This window comes from Zophobas morio, unplaced genomic scaffold (genome assembly GCF_036711695.1).
Source record: "Zophobas morio isolate AGI-343-1 ecotype UQ-CSIRO unplaced genomic scaffold, CSIRO_AGI_Zmor_V1 ptg000031l, whole genome shotgun sequence".
NCBI classification, from domain to species: Eukaryota; Metazoa; Arthropoda; class Insecta; order Coleoptera; family Tenebrionidae; genus Zophobas; species Zophobas morio.
In genome coordinates, this window is record NW_026972136.1 from 1,578,770 (window position 1) to 1,594,640 (window position 15,871).

Genomic DNA, 15,871 nt, shown 5'->3' on the forward strand with positions numbered 1-15,871 from the left:
AAAAGTTGGAAGCTCGAAAGATTTTAAATCGAAAAATTGCAATATCTAGAAATGGAGGAATCAAGAAAAATGAACAATATCGAAAAACTAAACAAACGAAAAATTGAAAAAATAAAAATAGAATAAAAAATTTATAAAGTCGCTAATCGAAAAATGGAAGAAAGGGAAAATTGAAGACTACAAATCGAAAAATTACAAAATTTAAAATGTGAAATATCCAAAAGTCGGAAAATTGAAAAATTGAAAAATTTAATAACAAAAACTAGAAGAGTTGCGTACCATAAAATTGAAGAAACGAAAGAAAATTTGAAAAATTGCTAGTCGAAAAATAGAAAAAATTAACAATGAAAAAACCAAAAATCTTAAATTCGGACCTTTGAAATATCGAAGAATGGTCAAAATGAAGAAAATTAAAAACCGAAACGAATAATTGCAAACGAAAATTTGAAGAAACGCAAAATTAAATGATCGAAAAATTAAAAAATTAAAAATTGAAGATTCCAAAAGTCGGAAAATCGAAAAAATAAAAAAGAGTTGCGTACTGTAAAACCGAAGAAACAAAAAAAAATAGTAAGTGGAAAAATAGAAAAAAATTAAAATAAACCAAAAATCATAAATCATCAAATCAGATCATTGAAAAATTGTAAAAATAAAGAAAACTAAAAACCGAAACGAAAAATTGCAAACTGAAAATTTGAAGAAATGAAAAATTAAAAATTCCAAAAATTGAAGACTGGAGTAATTTTAAATCTAAAAATTGAAGAAAAGTGAAAGATTGAAAAATCGCCAATTAATCGAATAATGCAAAAAATAAAGAATATAAAAAACCGAGAAACTCAAATCGAAAAATGGCAAAATCCAAAAATTAAAACATGCAAAAGTTGGAAAATTGAGAAACAGAAAAATTTAAATCTCGAGATTTCGCAGAATCAAAAATCGAAAAACTGAAAAAACAAAATATGAAACATTTAACACTCGAAAAATTCAAGTCAAAAAAGCTACGGGAGTGTTATTTACGTCACTCCTTTGTACTCTTCACTAAATAACCTTCAACCAATTTTTGGATTTAGAGACAGGATCACGTCTCACATCCAATAAATAAATAATTCACGGTGTCGCGGGTGCGTGTAACGTGTTCAGCCCCCGGATCACCGAAATAAGATATTGAAACAAAATGGCGTGCAATTTAACTCAAGCGCGCGAAGAAGAATTCCAGGGTGACAATTTCACCATTCAATAACCCAAGTATTCCAGACAACCCATTCACGATTTATTGAAAACATCTTTTACGATAAAACGGAATCATTTCCAGCTGAGAGGGCACACACAAATAAATTAATTGTTAAATGATGCACGATCCTCTACCGCAAATATTTGTGCGAAATGTAAATACCACCGGTAAAAATCCTGCAGACTTTCATTGTATGTTTTCAGACGGCCGATTCGTGCGTCGTAGCATCAAGACTAGCTGCTGCATAAACATGAAAAAATTTAACAAACATCAAAAACGCCACCGAATGTCATTGCGCAACAAACAAGAGGAATTTATGGAGGGCTGGGAATGAGATTGGGACACTGCGAAAAGAATGTGCGGAAAAGTGTCAAGCTTTATTCTTTTTCAGGAAAGAGAATGTGGAAAATTCGATTTATGCGTTACATACCTCGTCGAGAAAATTTGTTTAAATATTTACGTTTCGGTCAAAAAAACTTTATAATTTCCGCTAGTTTGGCAAATACATGCCAGGAATGCGAAACAGTCGGAAAAGAAAATAATTTGAGGAAGATATTGCGTTGATGATTGATGAATTCGTGCGAATTTACGACTGGATGACTGATGCTTGGACTGTGTGAGGGTTTAAAGAGGGTCGGTGTGAATGCATTTGTTACCCGGACTGAAGGGAAGGGCGAGTCGGAAAGTTTGCCGGATTTTCGAGCACCGGAAAGATTTGCTTTGAGTCATTATGATTGTAATAGCGCGAAAATTTGACGATTTATTGGCTGCTTTTGAATTTATATATCTGTCGTCAGAATGTTTACATTGGTTCCTAAATTTAAAGTCTCTTCTAAGATTAATCTTCCAAACTTTTTACTTCCATTGCGGAAGTTTTTGTTTGAAGTAAGAGAAATTTCTAATTTGATTGTTTATGAGATTGATATAGAATTATTGGTTTTAAAAATAGACACTGTGCATAATCTTCTTTTGAAAAACAATGATTAGGTCAGGTCAGGTCAAGACAGATCAGTTCAGGTCAGATTAGGTCAGGTGATTTTCAAAGACATGTTGCAAAATGCTGTTATACAATTTTAATTTTTTTTCCAAAAATCTTGATGTCTCGAATTAAAACTCAACACGGATGCATAAACTACAAGTGTATGTGTTTGTTGGATTTTTTTTTCAATTTTTGAATTTATTACACTTTTTGGACATCTTCGATTTTTTGGATTTTCCAAATTTTTGGAACTATTGGATTTCTTAAGTTTTTTGCATTTTTGGATTTTTTGAATTTTTTGGTTTTTATCTTTTTTTATTTTTTTTTTGGAATCATTCGATTTTTTCATTTTTTTGAATAATTTTTCTATTTGCGCTTTGGTTTGTTTCCTAATTTCTTGAAATTTGCAAATTTTTTAAGAATGTTCAAATTTTTGGATTTTTTTTATTCTTTTGAAAATTTGAATATTTTCGATTTTTTTTTAATTGTTTGGAATTTCCGTTTTTTTATTTTTCTTTGATTTTCGATTTTTTCAATTTTTTGGATAATTTTTCTATTTGCTCTTTTGTAAGTTTTCTAATCTCTTGAATTTCGCGAGTTTTTAGGACATTTTCAATTTTTTGGATTTTTAGAATTATTGGATTTCGAGTTTCTTGAGTTTCTTAAGTCTCTTGGCTTTTTTAGATTTTCGGTTTTTTTAAATTCGTTGGCTTTTTTCAATCTTTTGAATATTTTTATGTAGATTTTTCAATTTTTTAGATTTTTTAGGCATTTTCGGTTTTTTTGTATTTTTCAAATTTTTGGAATCATCGGATTTCTGGAGTTTCTTGGGTTTTTTGAATTGTCTGGAATTCCTGTTTTTTTGTCCTTTTTTGGAGATGTTTTTCGATTTTTTAAAGTTTTTGGATAATTTTGTAATTGCTCTTTTGTTTGTTTTTTAATTTTTTTAATTTGCGAACTTATAAGACATTTTCAATTTTTTGGATGTTTAGAATTATTGGGTTTCGAGATTTCGAGTTTTTTGAGTTTCTTATGTTTCTTGGATTTTTTCGTTTTTCTTATTTTTTGGGTATTATTCGATTTTTTCAATTTTTTAGATCATTTTTCTATTTGCTCTTTTGTGTTTTCTAACTTTTTTTGAAGGTTGTGGATTTTTAATACCTTTCAATTTTTTGGATTTTCAGAATTATTGGATTTCGAGTTTTCTGTGTTTTACGTTTCTTGGATTTTTAGAGTTTCGATATTTTTTATTTCTACCACTTTTTGGATTTTTTAATCTTTTGAATATTTTGGATTTTTGAATTTTTTAGATTCTATGGATTTCAATTTTTTGTATTTTTCCGATTTTTAGAATTATTTTACTTCTTGAGTTTCTTGGGTCTTTTTAGATTTTTTGAATTGTTTTGAATTTCTGTTTTTTTTTTTTGGATTATTCGATTTTTTTTCAATTTTTTGTATTATTTTTTTGTGGATTTTTAAGACATCTTAAATTTTTTGGATTTTTAGAACTATTGGATTTCGATTTTTTTGAGTTTCTTAGGTTTCTTGGGCTTTTCTAGATTTTCCAATTTTTTAAAATCTTTCACTTTTTGGATTTTTTAAAGCTTTTGAATATTTCCCATTTTTTTAAGTTTTTGAACTTTTTAGATTCTTTGAAACTTTTCGATCTTTTGTATTTTTCAGATTATTGAAATTATTGGATTTCTGGAGTTTCTTGGGTTTTTTAAATATTCTGAATTGTTTGAATTCCTGTTTTTTTGTTTTTTTATTTTTGTGATAATGTTTCTTTCTGCTTTTTTATTTCTTTGCATTTTTTTTAATTTTGTGGATATTTAAGTTATTTTCAATCTTTAAGATCTTTAGAATTATTGCATTTCACTTTTCTTTGAATTTCTTGGGTTTCTTAAATTTTTTGAGTTGCTTAGATTATCTGTTTTTGTTTTTTTGTTATTTTTATGGGATTATTATATTATTTTTATTTTTTGGATAATTCTTCTACTTGCCCTATTGTTTGTTTTTTAATTTTTTGGATTTCTAAGACATTTTAAATTTTTATGATTTTTAAAATTATTGAATTACGAATTTTTTGAGTTTCTTAGGTTTCTTGGATGTTTTTAGAATTGCGGATTTTTAAATTCTTCGACTTTTTGGATTTTATTAAATCTTTTGAATATTTTAGGTTTTTTAGAATTTTTGAATGGTTCACATTCTTTATACATTTTCGATTTTTTGTATTTTTCAGATTTTTGTAATTGTTGGATTCCTTGAGTTTCTGGGGTTTTTAGATTTTTTGAATTGTTTGGAATTTCTGTTCTTTTTTGTTCTTTTTTTTATTTTTTGGGATTATTATTTTTTCAATTCTTCTATTTGATCTTTTGCTTGTTTTCTAATTTTTTGAATTTTTTGATTTTTAAGATATTTTTTATTTTTGGATTTTTATTATTGGATTTCGAGTTTCTTCAGTTTCTTAGGTTTCTTGGACTTTCCTAGATTTTTGTATTTTTTAAATTCTTTCACTTGTGATTCGTGATTAGTGATTCGTGATTCGTGATTAGTGATTGGTGATTCGTGATTAGTGAGATTAGTGATCCGTGATTAGTGATTAATGATTAGTGATTCCTGATTAGTGATTAGTGATTCGTGATTAGTGATTAATGATTAGTGATTCCTGATTAGTGATTAGTGATTCGTGATTAGTGATTAATGATTAGTGATTAGTGATTCGTGATTAGTGATTCGCGACAAATGATTCGTGATTAGTGATTCGTGATTCGTGATTAGTGATTGGTGATTCGTGATTAATGATTCGTGATCCGTGATTAATGATTAATAATTCGTGATCCGTGATTAATGATTCGTGATTCGTGATTCGCGATTAGTGATTCGTGATTCGTGATTAGTGATTCGTGATTAGTGATTCATGATTCGTAATCCGTGATTAATGATTAATGATTCGTGATCCGTGATTCGTGATTCGTGATTAGTGATTAATGATTCGTGATTCTTGATTCGTGATTAGTGATTTGTGATTCGTGATTAGCGATTAATGATTAGTGATTCGTGATTTGTGATTCGTGATTCGTGATTAGCGATTAATGATTAGTGATTCGTGATTAGTGATCCGTGATTCATGATTAGTGATTCGTGATTAGTGATCCGTGATTCATGATTAATGATTAATGATTCGTGATCCGTGATTAATGATTAATGATTCGTGATTCGTGATTCGCGATTGGTGATTCGTGATTCGTTATTCGTGATTAGTAATTCGTAATTAGTGATTCGTGATTCGTGATTAGTGATTCGTGATTCGTGATTCGTGATTAGTGATTCGTGATTCGTGATTAGTGATTAATCACTTAATCACTTAATCACTTAATTACTTAATTACTCACTCACTCACTCACTCACTCTATCACTCACTCACTCACTCACTTACTCACTCACTCACTCATTCACTCACTTAAAAACTCAATTCGGAGTCGTACAGTAAACAGTAAACTACAGATATAGGACTATGTTATTTTATACAATTTAAAACCCATTTACTATGTACAATTTTGAAGTGACGTCATGAGCATGACATTATTGGTGAGGATGATTAGACAAATTTTAATTAGCGTTTTACCATCTACATGATATTCCTAATATAAGTACAACATTTCACAACAATCGGTCCAATACTTTCGGAGATTATCTGTCTAATAAAAATCCGGGACGGCAGACAGACGGACAGACGGACAGACGGACAGACGGACGGACGGACGGACGGACAGACGGACAGACAGACGGAAATGGGAGACCTATTTCTTTGTCTTCTAGGGGTCATGAAAGATCGAGAAAACGTAAAAGTAGTGAAAAAGAAATGTATTGTAAAATCAAATTATTGAAAATTAAAGAAACTGAAAAATTGGAAGACTGGAAATCCAAAAACTGCAAATTGAAAAATTTTAAACGTGGAAAATCATGAAAAATGAAATCCTGAAACTTTGAAAAATTGAATAAATAAAGAATTGAAAAAATGCAAGAAACAACAAAAAATAAAGGAGTTGAAAAAATGAAAATTTGCGACAAAATCTAGAAAATGAAAATTAAAAAAATCGGAAAAATGAAAAATAAAAATCGAGAACTCGAAAAATTGAGAAAAAGAAAAATTGAAAATGACAAAAATTAAAAACTGAGAATGTGAAAAATTGAAAAATGAGAAACTGTAACACCGAAAAATTGCAAAATTAAAAAACTGCAAATCGAAAAATTGAAAAGTTTAGAAGTCAAGAAACTGTAAAATTGAAAAATCAAAAATAAAAAAACGAAAAATTTTATGATGAAATCTTGAAAAATGTCAAAAGTGAAAATCAAACATGAAAATTTGAATAAACGAAAATCTGAGAGAAATGAGAATGGAATAAAGACAGGGAAAAATTGTTTGAAGCAAAAAACAACCAAGAGCCAACCTAACAAACTAAACAGCAAAGACAGAACGATGAAAAATTATAATGCCAAATGGCGAGAAAAAAGAATAAAGAAGATATAAACGGGAAAGACCAAACAAAATAAGGGAAAGTGGAACATAAGATTGTTCGGATTTTTAGCAGTTTTCGGAATTTTTTATTCTTAATGTCCTGGGGTACTATTTGATCAGTAAAACACCTCACATCCAGGCCATTATAAACCGGTAAGACAAACATAGAGGAACGTGAAAATGAAGAAAATACTAAAGAGAGTCAAACCAAAATGGGATATAAGAATTAATAATAAACGAAGAGAAATGGGAATGGAATGAAGACAAGTAAAAATCGTTCAAAGCAAAAAATAATCAAGAGGAAATCCAAAAATTAAACAGCAAAAAGAACGACGGAAAATTATGATGACCTAAGGGCGAGAAAAAAGGATAAAGAAGATATAAACGGGAAAGAAGTAGAACTGATTGATGTAATGGAAGAAACAGGAACAGAAATACTGACAATAACAGAAATGAAAAAGAAAGGAAAAGAATGTACAGAGATAGGGGAAGGACATGTGATGATATATACAGTGGAGAGCGTAATTAACAAGAGATTAAGAAATGGAATAAAAGAATAGAGAAGTATAAACGATCGAATAAAAAGATTGGAAATGGAAAAATAACAGTCTATGGACCAAATGAAAGACAGACAAAGAAAGCGACAGACGAATTTTGAAATAAAGAACAAAAATAAACCAAATAAACCCAGAATTTAAGGAAAGAAAAAAGAAACCCTATTGTGAACATAAAAGACAAAAAGGAGATATGTTTACCGAAAAAAACTAAATTATGGGAAGATGGAGGGAATATTTTGCAAAACTATTACGAATAAGTGAAGAATAGAAGGTGAAAATACAAGAAGAAAACATTGAAGAATAGGAAAGGGAAATCGAAAGGAATGAGTTAGTAAAAGCCATTGAAAGACTTAAAGTAGGAAAAGCCCCAGGAATAGACAATATAAGATGAGGAATGATAAAGTAAAAAACAGCAAGCAGAACTAATAAAAAAGTAGGGAATGGAAAACTAGTGGAAGTTATGTTTTTATAATAGTTTTAGATCCAAGACCCATATGACTAGATCCGGGGTACCACAAAGATCAAATCTTGACCCTCTTCTTTTCATTATATTTTGATTATTCTGCACCGACTACCAGCGATGTTACTAGACCACCATGACCAACCCTAGGTCGAAAAGATCGTGAATGAATAGATAATGCAATAGTCAATGTTGCGATTAAGCGACAAAAATATTTTTGTGAAAACGTTGTTGTAAACAACGTCACTGAGCCGTAAAAACATCAATATTCCATATGTGCGTTGTATACTTCTGAAAATAGTACATTCAATATCTATATTAATTCCCTGAATAAAAATGACAAAACGAGCTCTATTTTATTTACGTCTTTATTATCAACACGTTTCGGAAATTTGAACCACCCTGGAAATTCGTATTAGCAAAGATAGCACATTTCCCGGCTTTCTCGCTTCACCTTGTCGAAAACGTTGATAACAATGATCATAATTCGCTTACAAATATTGTCAACACGATTAACGCAGCCGGTTTTTTTCCGTAAAAAACAAATTTGTATCGCTCATGGAGCAATTAGTGTGTTATTTATCCGGGTGATTGATACTCAGATGTCGCCGAGAGATTAGAACGAACAGCTTAAACCCTAATTTGATGTAGCACGCCAAACACGTGTGAATAAATCGTAAATTCGTGCTTCTACAACTATAGATGGGTTGATCAACACATAGAATTACATTCACCAGAATGTTAATACCGGGAATCTTCACGCGTATTTTATTCAGATGGAAAATATTTTCTGCGCGATTTTGGCCACAGTTGTAAATATTTATAACTAAATATATATTAATAGTGCTTATAAGTACAGGCGAGCTCTACTTATCTAATTTCTAGCGATAAAATTCCCGGAAGTATTTTCAACACTCTGTAAATAAAACCATGACTAATTTTATTTAACCAACAAAGTGCCAATGAACAATTTATTTTCGTAGTTTAGCCCAACAAACATCCACGATAATAATTACAAACTTTTTTCAGATACCATGTTCCACTTTTCACAATTTTTGCAAAAATGACGCCCAGAACTGGATCCATCGGCTTAATTTTAGCAAATTTGATAAATATTAAGAACGGAGTATAAATAAATTGATTTACCTAAGTTAAATAAATAGGGAGTTAGTGATCGATTAGTTATAAATAAACGTTTTGAATTTCATACATCAAGCACACTTTCAACGCCTGCATAATGATTATTTATATATTGATCCAAAAGATAACTGCAAATATTTAGGCGAAATGTACCTACGTAATGGTGTGCTATCTGCTAATAATCCACATTTTAAAACATCATTAAGAAAGCAATCGAGAGCAAAATTTTAAAATATTTACGTGGACTAAATTAAATACTCGGGAGAATGAGCAAAATAATGCGAAGCACAGGATCAAGTAAAGCACGACCTAAAAAATTTACTTAAAGAATCGTAAATTATGTACGGCCAACTTGTTCAGCTGAAAATGCTTCCATTCCATTTTTTCCCATAAAGTATGTTCTTACGATTTTTATTATTTTTCGTTCTTGTGGGTGCTAGTCACCGATTTTTCGCCAGGCAGTTAAATGCAGGTTGGACATGAATGAGGAGGGGTTGGGGATCTGTAATTTTTGTCGACTTTTCCCTTTTCGTGTATGATGCGAGCATGCGTTTCGACTTTTTTGGACAGGAGAGGCTTAGAAAGGATTATTCGTTCTTTTGCGCTGTTAAACCAATTTAAACACAAAGGTTTTGCTGAAACAGCGGTGATTTCGTACCGTGGAAGGTAAAATTTGGACGAATCAGATCAAACACGATTAAATGATGTTGGAAATCTGTGGAATGGTTTTAATAACAACGACTGAAATCGCTAGAGCCAGGTTTTAGAAGTTCTAAAACCGCTAGAAACGGTTTCGTGAAAATTTTTATAAGCTAGTTGAAGTTTTAAAATTGGCGAGTTATTGATTTTGCTTGGGTTAGCGCCATCTCATTGTTTTTATCGGAAGCCATAAATAGTGTCCTGCACATTTTTAGGTTTCTGTTATAGTTCACATTAGATTTGCAGTAAAACCTGTTTAAAAAAATAGTACCGTTAGGAAACTTAAAAAATAGGTTTAATTTAAACCTAATCGTTATTAAAATTATAGCGTAATAATTTTATTATGTTCATTGTTCAAATTAAATAAAAGATTTTTATCTTGTGTCATCATAAACTAATAATTTTTGAAAAATATCATTATTTTGTAAATATTTTTTAAAGAGTTCTTATTTACTTTTTTTAACATTTACTTTTCTAGTTACTGCCGGTTAATAGTTATTTTGGATTTGATTAAAATTATTTGTCAGTATTCCATAAAAATATTTAGTATTAATTTTGGGTAGCCTTTCATCTATAGCCGCGCACTGAATTGCTTAAATTAATAATTCGCATTGACGCAGGTTAAAATGAATATCAGAAAAATATCATAGTTAACTGAAATTCGTATTATTTTAATACGGATGCTAATAGTAATAATGTAAAGTTAAGACAAAAGTTACTATTTAATTTTTAACATAAACAAAACAAAATCTGTTTGAATCAAATCAATCAAGTTTTTTCAATTTTTTTGATTTTTGACTTTTCGGTTTTTCGTTTTATGATTTTTGTTTTCCGATTTTTTGGATTTTCATTTGTTCCATTGTTGTTGTTAATTCATGGAATTTTCGATTTGTTCATACTCGAATTTTTTATTTTTCAACTTACTTATATATTCTTAAATATATCGTTTTTTTATATTGATTTTCAATTTTTCGATTCTACAATTTTTATAATTTTCGACTTTGCGATTTCTGATTTTTTAAATTTTCGATTTTTTCATTCTTCATTTTTTAGATTTTTCAATTTTTACACATTTATGTTTGATATTTCGTGTTTTCGAATTTTGATACTCGAGTTTCCAACCTTTTTACTTTTCGGTTTATGATTTCCTGAATTTTCGATTTTTACAATATTGAATTCATGAAATTTTCGATTAATTTTTTTAATTTTGATTTCGCGATTTTTTAGTTTTCCACTCTTCGACTTACTGATTTTAGAATTTCAATTTTTCGACTTTCGATATATCGTTTCTTCTATATTTTGATCCTTGGATTTTTCGATTTTTGAAATCTCCATTTTAGATTTTTGACATTTCGCTTTTTTGATTTTCGAATTTTCGTTTCTCTGGATTTTCCTTTTTTCATATATTTGATTCATCGAATTTTTCACTTTTCGAATTTTTGATATTAGAATACTCGATTTTTCGACTTTCTATATATTGTTTTTTCTATGTTTTGATTCTTGGATTTTAAAATTTTTGACTTTTCGCTTTTTCAGTTTTCGAATTTTCGGTTTTTCGATTTTTCGGATTTTCGTTTTTTCGTATATTTGATTCATCGAATTTTCGATTTTTCAATTTGTTTCATTTTATCGAGTTTTCAATTTTTAAATCTTTGGTTTTACAAATTTTTGATTTTGATTTTTTGAATTTTCACATTTTCCTTTCTACAGTTTTTTGACTTCAATTTTTTTGCATGCGGTTTTGTGATTTCTCACGGTTTCGCTTTTGATACTCGAATTTTGAATTTTTCCACATTTCGATTTTTGATTTTTCAATTTTTCAGTTGTTAGATTTAATTTTTTTTTATTTCCAATTTCTCTAATTTCCAATTCCATTTCTTTCAATTCCCAATTCCATTTCTCCCAACTCCTCACTTTTTCGGTTTTTCAACTTTTCGATTTCTCGAATTCTCGTTTCTTCGAATTTTCGATTTGTCGATATTAGAATTACAATCTTTTTTCGATTGTTGAATTTTCGATTTTCGGTTTTTCGATATCTCAAATTTTGATTTTTCGACTCTCGATATTTTATATTTTGTATATTTTAATTCCTGGATTTTTCGATTTTTAAAATTTCGATTTTAGAATTTTTGAGTTCGCTTTTTCGATTTTCGAATTTTCGGGTTTTCGATGTTCGGATTTTCCTTTTTTCGTATATTCGATTCATCGAATTATGAATTTTTCGATATTCGTATTTTCAATTTGTTCCATTTTATCGAGTTTTCAGTTTTTCAATTCTTTGATTTTACAAATTTTCGATTTTGATTTTTTGAATTTTTACTTTTTCCATTCTTCAGTTTTAAGGTTTCGATTTTCGATACTTAAATTTTAATTTTTCTACTTTTCAATGTTTGATTTTCACAATTTTAGATTTTTCAGTTAGATTTAATTTTTTTTAATTTCCGATTTCTCGAATTTCCAATTCCATTTCTTCCAATTCTTCAGATTTTTGGTTTTTCAACGTTTTGAATCCTCGAATTCTCGATTTTTCGATTTGTCGATATTAGAATTACAATCTTTTGCTTTTCGATTTTTCCATTTTCGATTTTTTGACTTTCCAGATGATTTTTCAATTTTTTCGAATTTTCGATTTTCGGTTTTTCCATTGATTTTTCAATTTTCGATTCTGACAATATTTAATTAAATGGAATTTTCGATCAATCGATTATAGAATTTTTGATTATCCGACTTTCAAACTACGATTTTTCAATTTTTCTACTTTTTGATCTTTGATTTTTTGAATTTTCGATTTTTCAATTTCTAGATTCTTCAGTTTTTATACTTCTCAATTTCTTACTTTTCTATTTCTCGAATAATTAATTCCATTCTTCAGTTTTTCGATTTTTTGATTTCTCGTGTTCCCGATTTTTCGAATTATCGATTTGTTCATTTTTCGAAAGAAGTACTTTTAATTTTTTACTTTTCGCTTTATCAAATTCTCCATTTTTAAATTTCTTGACATTCCGATTTTTCAAATGTTCGTTTTTTAATTTTCGATTTTTACAATTTTTAATTCATGGAATTTTCAATTTGTCGATATTCGAATTTTCAGTTTTTGTACTTTCGATTTTGCGATTTTTCTATTTGTCCACTTTTCGACTTTTCGACAGTTTGATTCTTGGACTTTTGGATTTTTGAAATCTCGATTTTTGCTTTTTCGATTTTCGTTTTTCCGGATTTTCTTTTTTTCGTGTATTTGATTCATCGAATTTTCTATTTGTCGACATTCGAATTTTAAATTGTGTAATTTCGATTCGCAATTTTTCAGTTTTTCCAATTTTTGGACTTTTTGAAATTAAGATTCTCGATTTTTCGACTTTCGATATATTGTTTTTTCTGTTTTGATTCTTGAATTTTTCAATTTTTGAAATCTAGGTTTCAAAAATTTTTTACATTTCGGTTTTGTGATTTCTCGCGGTTTCGATTTTCGATACTCGAATTTTGAATTTTTCTACATTTCGATTTTTGATTTTTTGATTTTTCAGTTGTGAGATTTAATTTTTTTTAATTTTCGATTTCTCGAATTTCCAATTGTGGTAGCTCAGCGGTTTATTGATAATAAGCAAACAATACAAAGCAAAATATGGGTATGGGTTATCGAAGTGGTGGCAATTCTCGTCGGGGATGGTGGCGGCTCCTGGGACTCAGAGCGTCGTAGGGGATGACGGCGGCGATACGGCACAGGGGACCTAGAGAGTGCGACCCTGGAGATGACGACGTCGGCGATACGGCACAGGGGACCTAGAGAGTGCGACCCTGGAGATGACGACGTCGGCGATACGGCACAGGGGACCTAGAGAGTGCGACCCTGGAGATGACGACGTCGGCGATACGGCACAGGGGACCTAGAGAGTGCGACCCTGGAGATGACGACGTCGGCGATGCGGCACAGGGGACCTAGAGAGTGCGACCCTGGAGATGACGTCGTTGAAGCGGCGCAGGGGGACCGTAAAACAGTGCAGCCCTGGTGATGATCTCGAAGCGGCGCAGGGGACCGTAAAACAGTGCAGCCCTGGTGAAGATCTCGAAGCAGCGCAGGGGACCGTAAACAGTGCAGCCCTGGTGATAATCTCGAAGCGGCGCAGGGGACCGTAACACAGTGCAGCCCTGGTGATCACCAGAAGGGGACCGAGACAGTGCAGCCCTTAAGGTGGAGATGGTGGAGTTCCATCTGCCTGGAAAGCGTCCGAGTTGCCCTTTTATAGGCAGGGTTGAGATGCGTGAGAGTACCTGCACAATGAAGTAACTTCAGGTGGGGTGCGTTCCAGTGGGGGTGAGCTTGGTGGGGTTGATATCGGCGCTGCCGAGGACAGCGCCCTCGAAAGGGTACTAGCGGAGCGCTTTGAAAGCTCCGCTACACAATTCCATTTCTTCCATTTCCCAATTTCATCTCCCAATTCCTCAGTTTTTCGGTGTTTGATGTCTTGAATTCTTTATTTTTCGAATTTTCGATTGGTGGATATTAGGATTACAATATTTTGCTTCTCGAGGTTTCCATTTTCGATTTTTGACTTTCCAGATTTTTAATTTTTTCCGATTTGCGAACTTTCGATTTTCAGTTTTCCCATTTTTCAGTTTTCGATTGTTACAACATTTAATTTATGGAATTTTCGATTTACGGATATTCGTATTTTCAATTTTTTCACTTTTTGACTTTTCTATTTTAGAATTTTCGATTTTCAACTTTCGATATATCGTTTGTTCTATATTTTGATTCTTGGATTTTTTGAATCTCAATTTTATAATTTTTGACTTTTCAGTTTTTCGATTTTCGAATTTTTGTTTTTTCGTATATTTGATTTTCTGATATCCATATTTTCAATTTGGTTCCTTTTAAATTCTCGAGTTTTCAATTTTTCAAATTTTCGACTTTCGATTTTTTAAATTTTAAATTTTTGTCATTCTTCAGTGTTTAGACTTACATTTTTTTTTACATTTCGGTTTTTTGATTTCGCGCGTTTTCGATTTTCGATACTCGAAATTTCAATTTTTTTACGTTTCGATTTTTGATTTTTTGAATTATCGATTTGTCAATTTTTTTTTTCGATTTTTCGAAATTTTTAGATTCTTCAGTTTTGGAATTTTCGTTCTTACAATATTTAATGCATGGAATTTTCGATTGATTGATTATATAGAATTTTTGATTTTCCGACTTTCACACTACGATTTTTCAAATTTTCGACTTTTGATTATTTGAATTTTCAGTTTTTCCGTTCTTCAGTTTTTAGACTTTTCATTCTTAAACGTTTCGGTTTTTTGATCTCGCACATTTTCGTTACTTGAATTTTCAATTTTTCTACTCGTACTTTTCGATTTTTTGATTTCTCGTGTTCTAGATTTCTCGGATTTTTGATTAGTTCATATTTCAAAACTCGCATTTTTAATTTTTTACTTTTCGCTTTATGCAATTCTCCAATTTTAAATTTCTTGACATTTCGATTTCCCGAATTTTAAATTTTTCCACTTTTCGGCTTTTCGATTTTTTGACTTTCAATACATATATCGTATTTTCTATATTTCGATTCTTGGATTTTTCAATTTTTTAAATCTCAATGTTTGTAGGTTTGATTTTTCGCTTTGTCGATTTTTAGATGTTCATGAATTTTCGGTTTTTCAATTTTTATGATTTTCGTATATTCAATTCATTGAATTTTCGATTTTTCGATATTCGCATTTGCAATTTGTTTCCTTTTTGATTTATCGCGTTATCAATTTTTCAAATCTTCAGTTTTTACATTTGTCATTTTTTTTTACAATTCAGTTTTTTTTATTTCTGGGCTTTTCAATTTTCGATTTCATTTTTCAACTTTTCTCAACTTTTTGATTTTTTGAATTTTTGGTTTTTAGGAATTGTTATTTACGTCGCTGGTTTTTACTTTATATTTATTACAAAATAAAATTTTATATTTTTTCGATGAAGCCGGATTTTTTGGCCTTTACTTCAAGGGCGAGGGAAATTCTGTCGACATAATATTGTACCAACTTTAATTGCTATTAAACTAATAGAGCAGAATTACCATCACTTGAAAAAATTACTTTTTAAAATTTTATGAAATAGAGTAGGTATTCTTGTACTTGTGGTTTATGAATGCGCCTTGAGTGTTTACCCCAGGCATCCCAATTTTGCAAAAACGATCCATATTGCATCATCACATTGTACATCAGGATAAGAGCGCTGGAGTGTAGTGAACTCATGTTTTTAAAAATATGGAATTACTAAAGCGATTTTTTTTTTACACTGTCA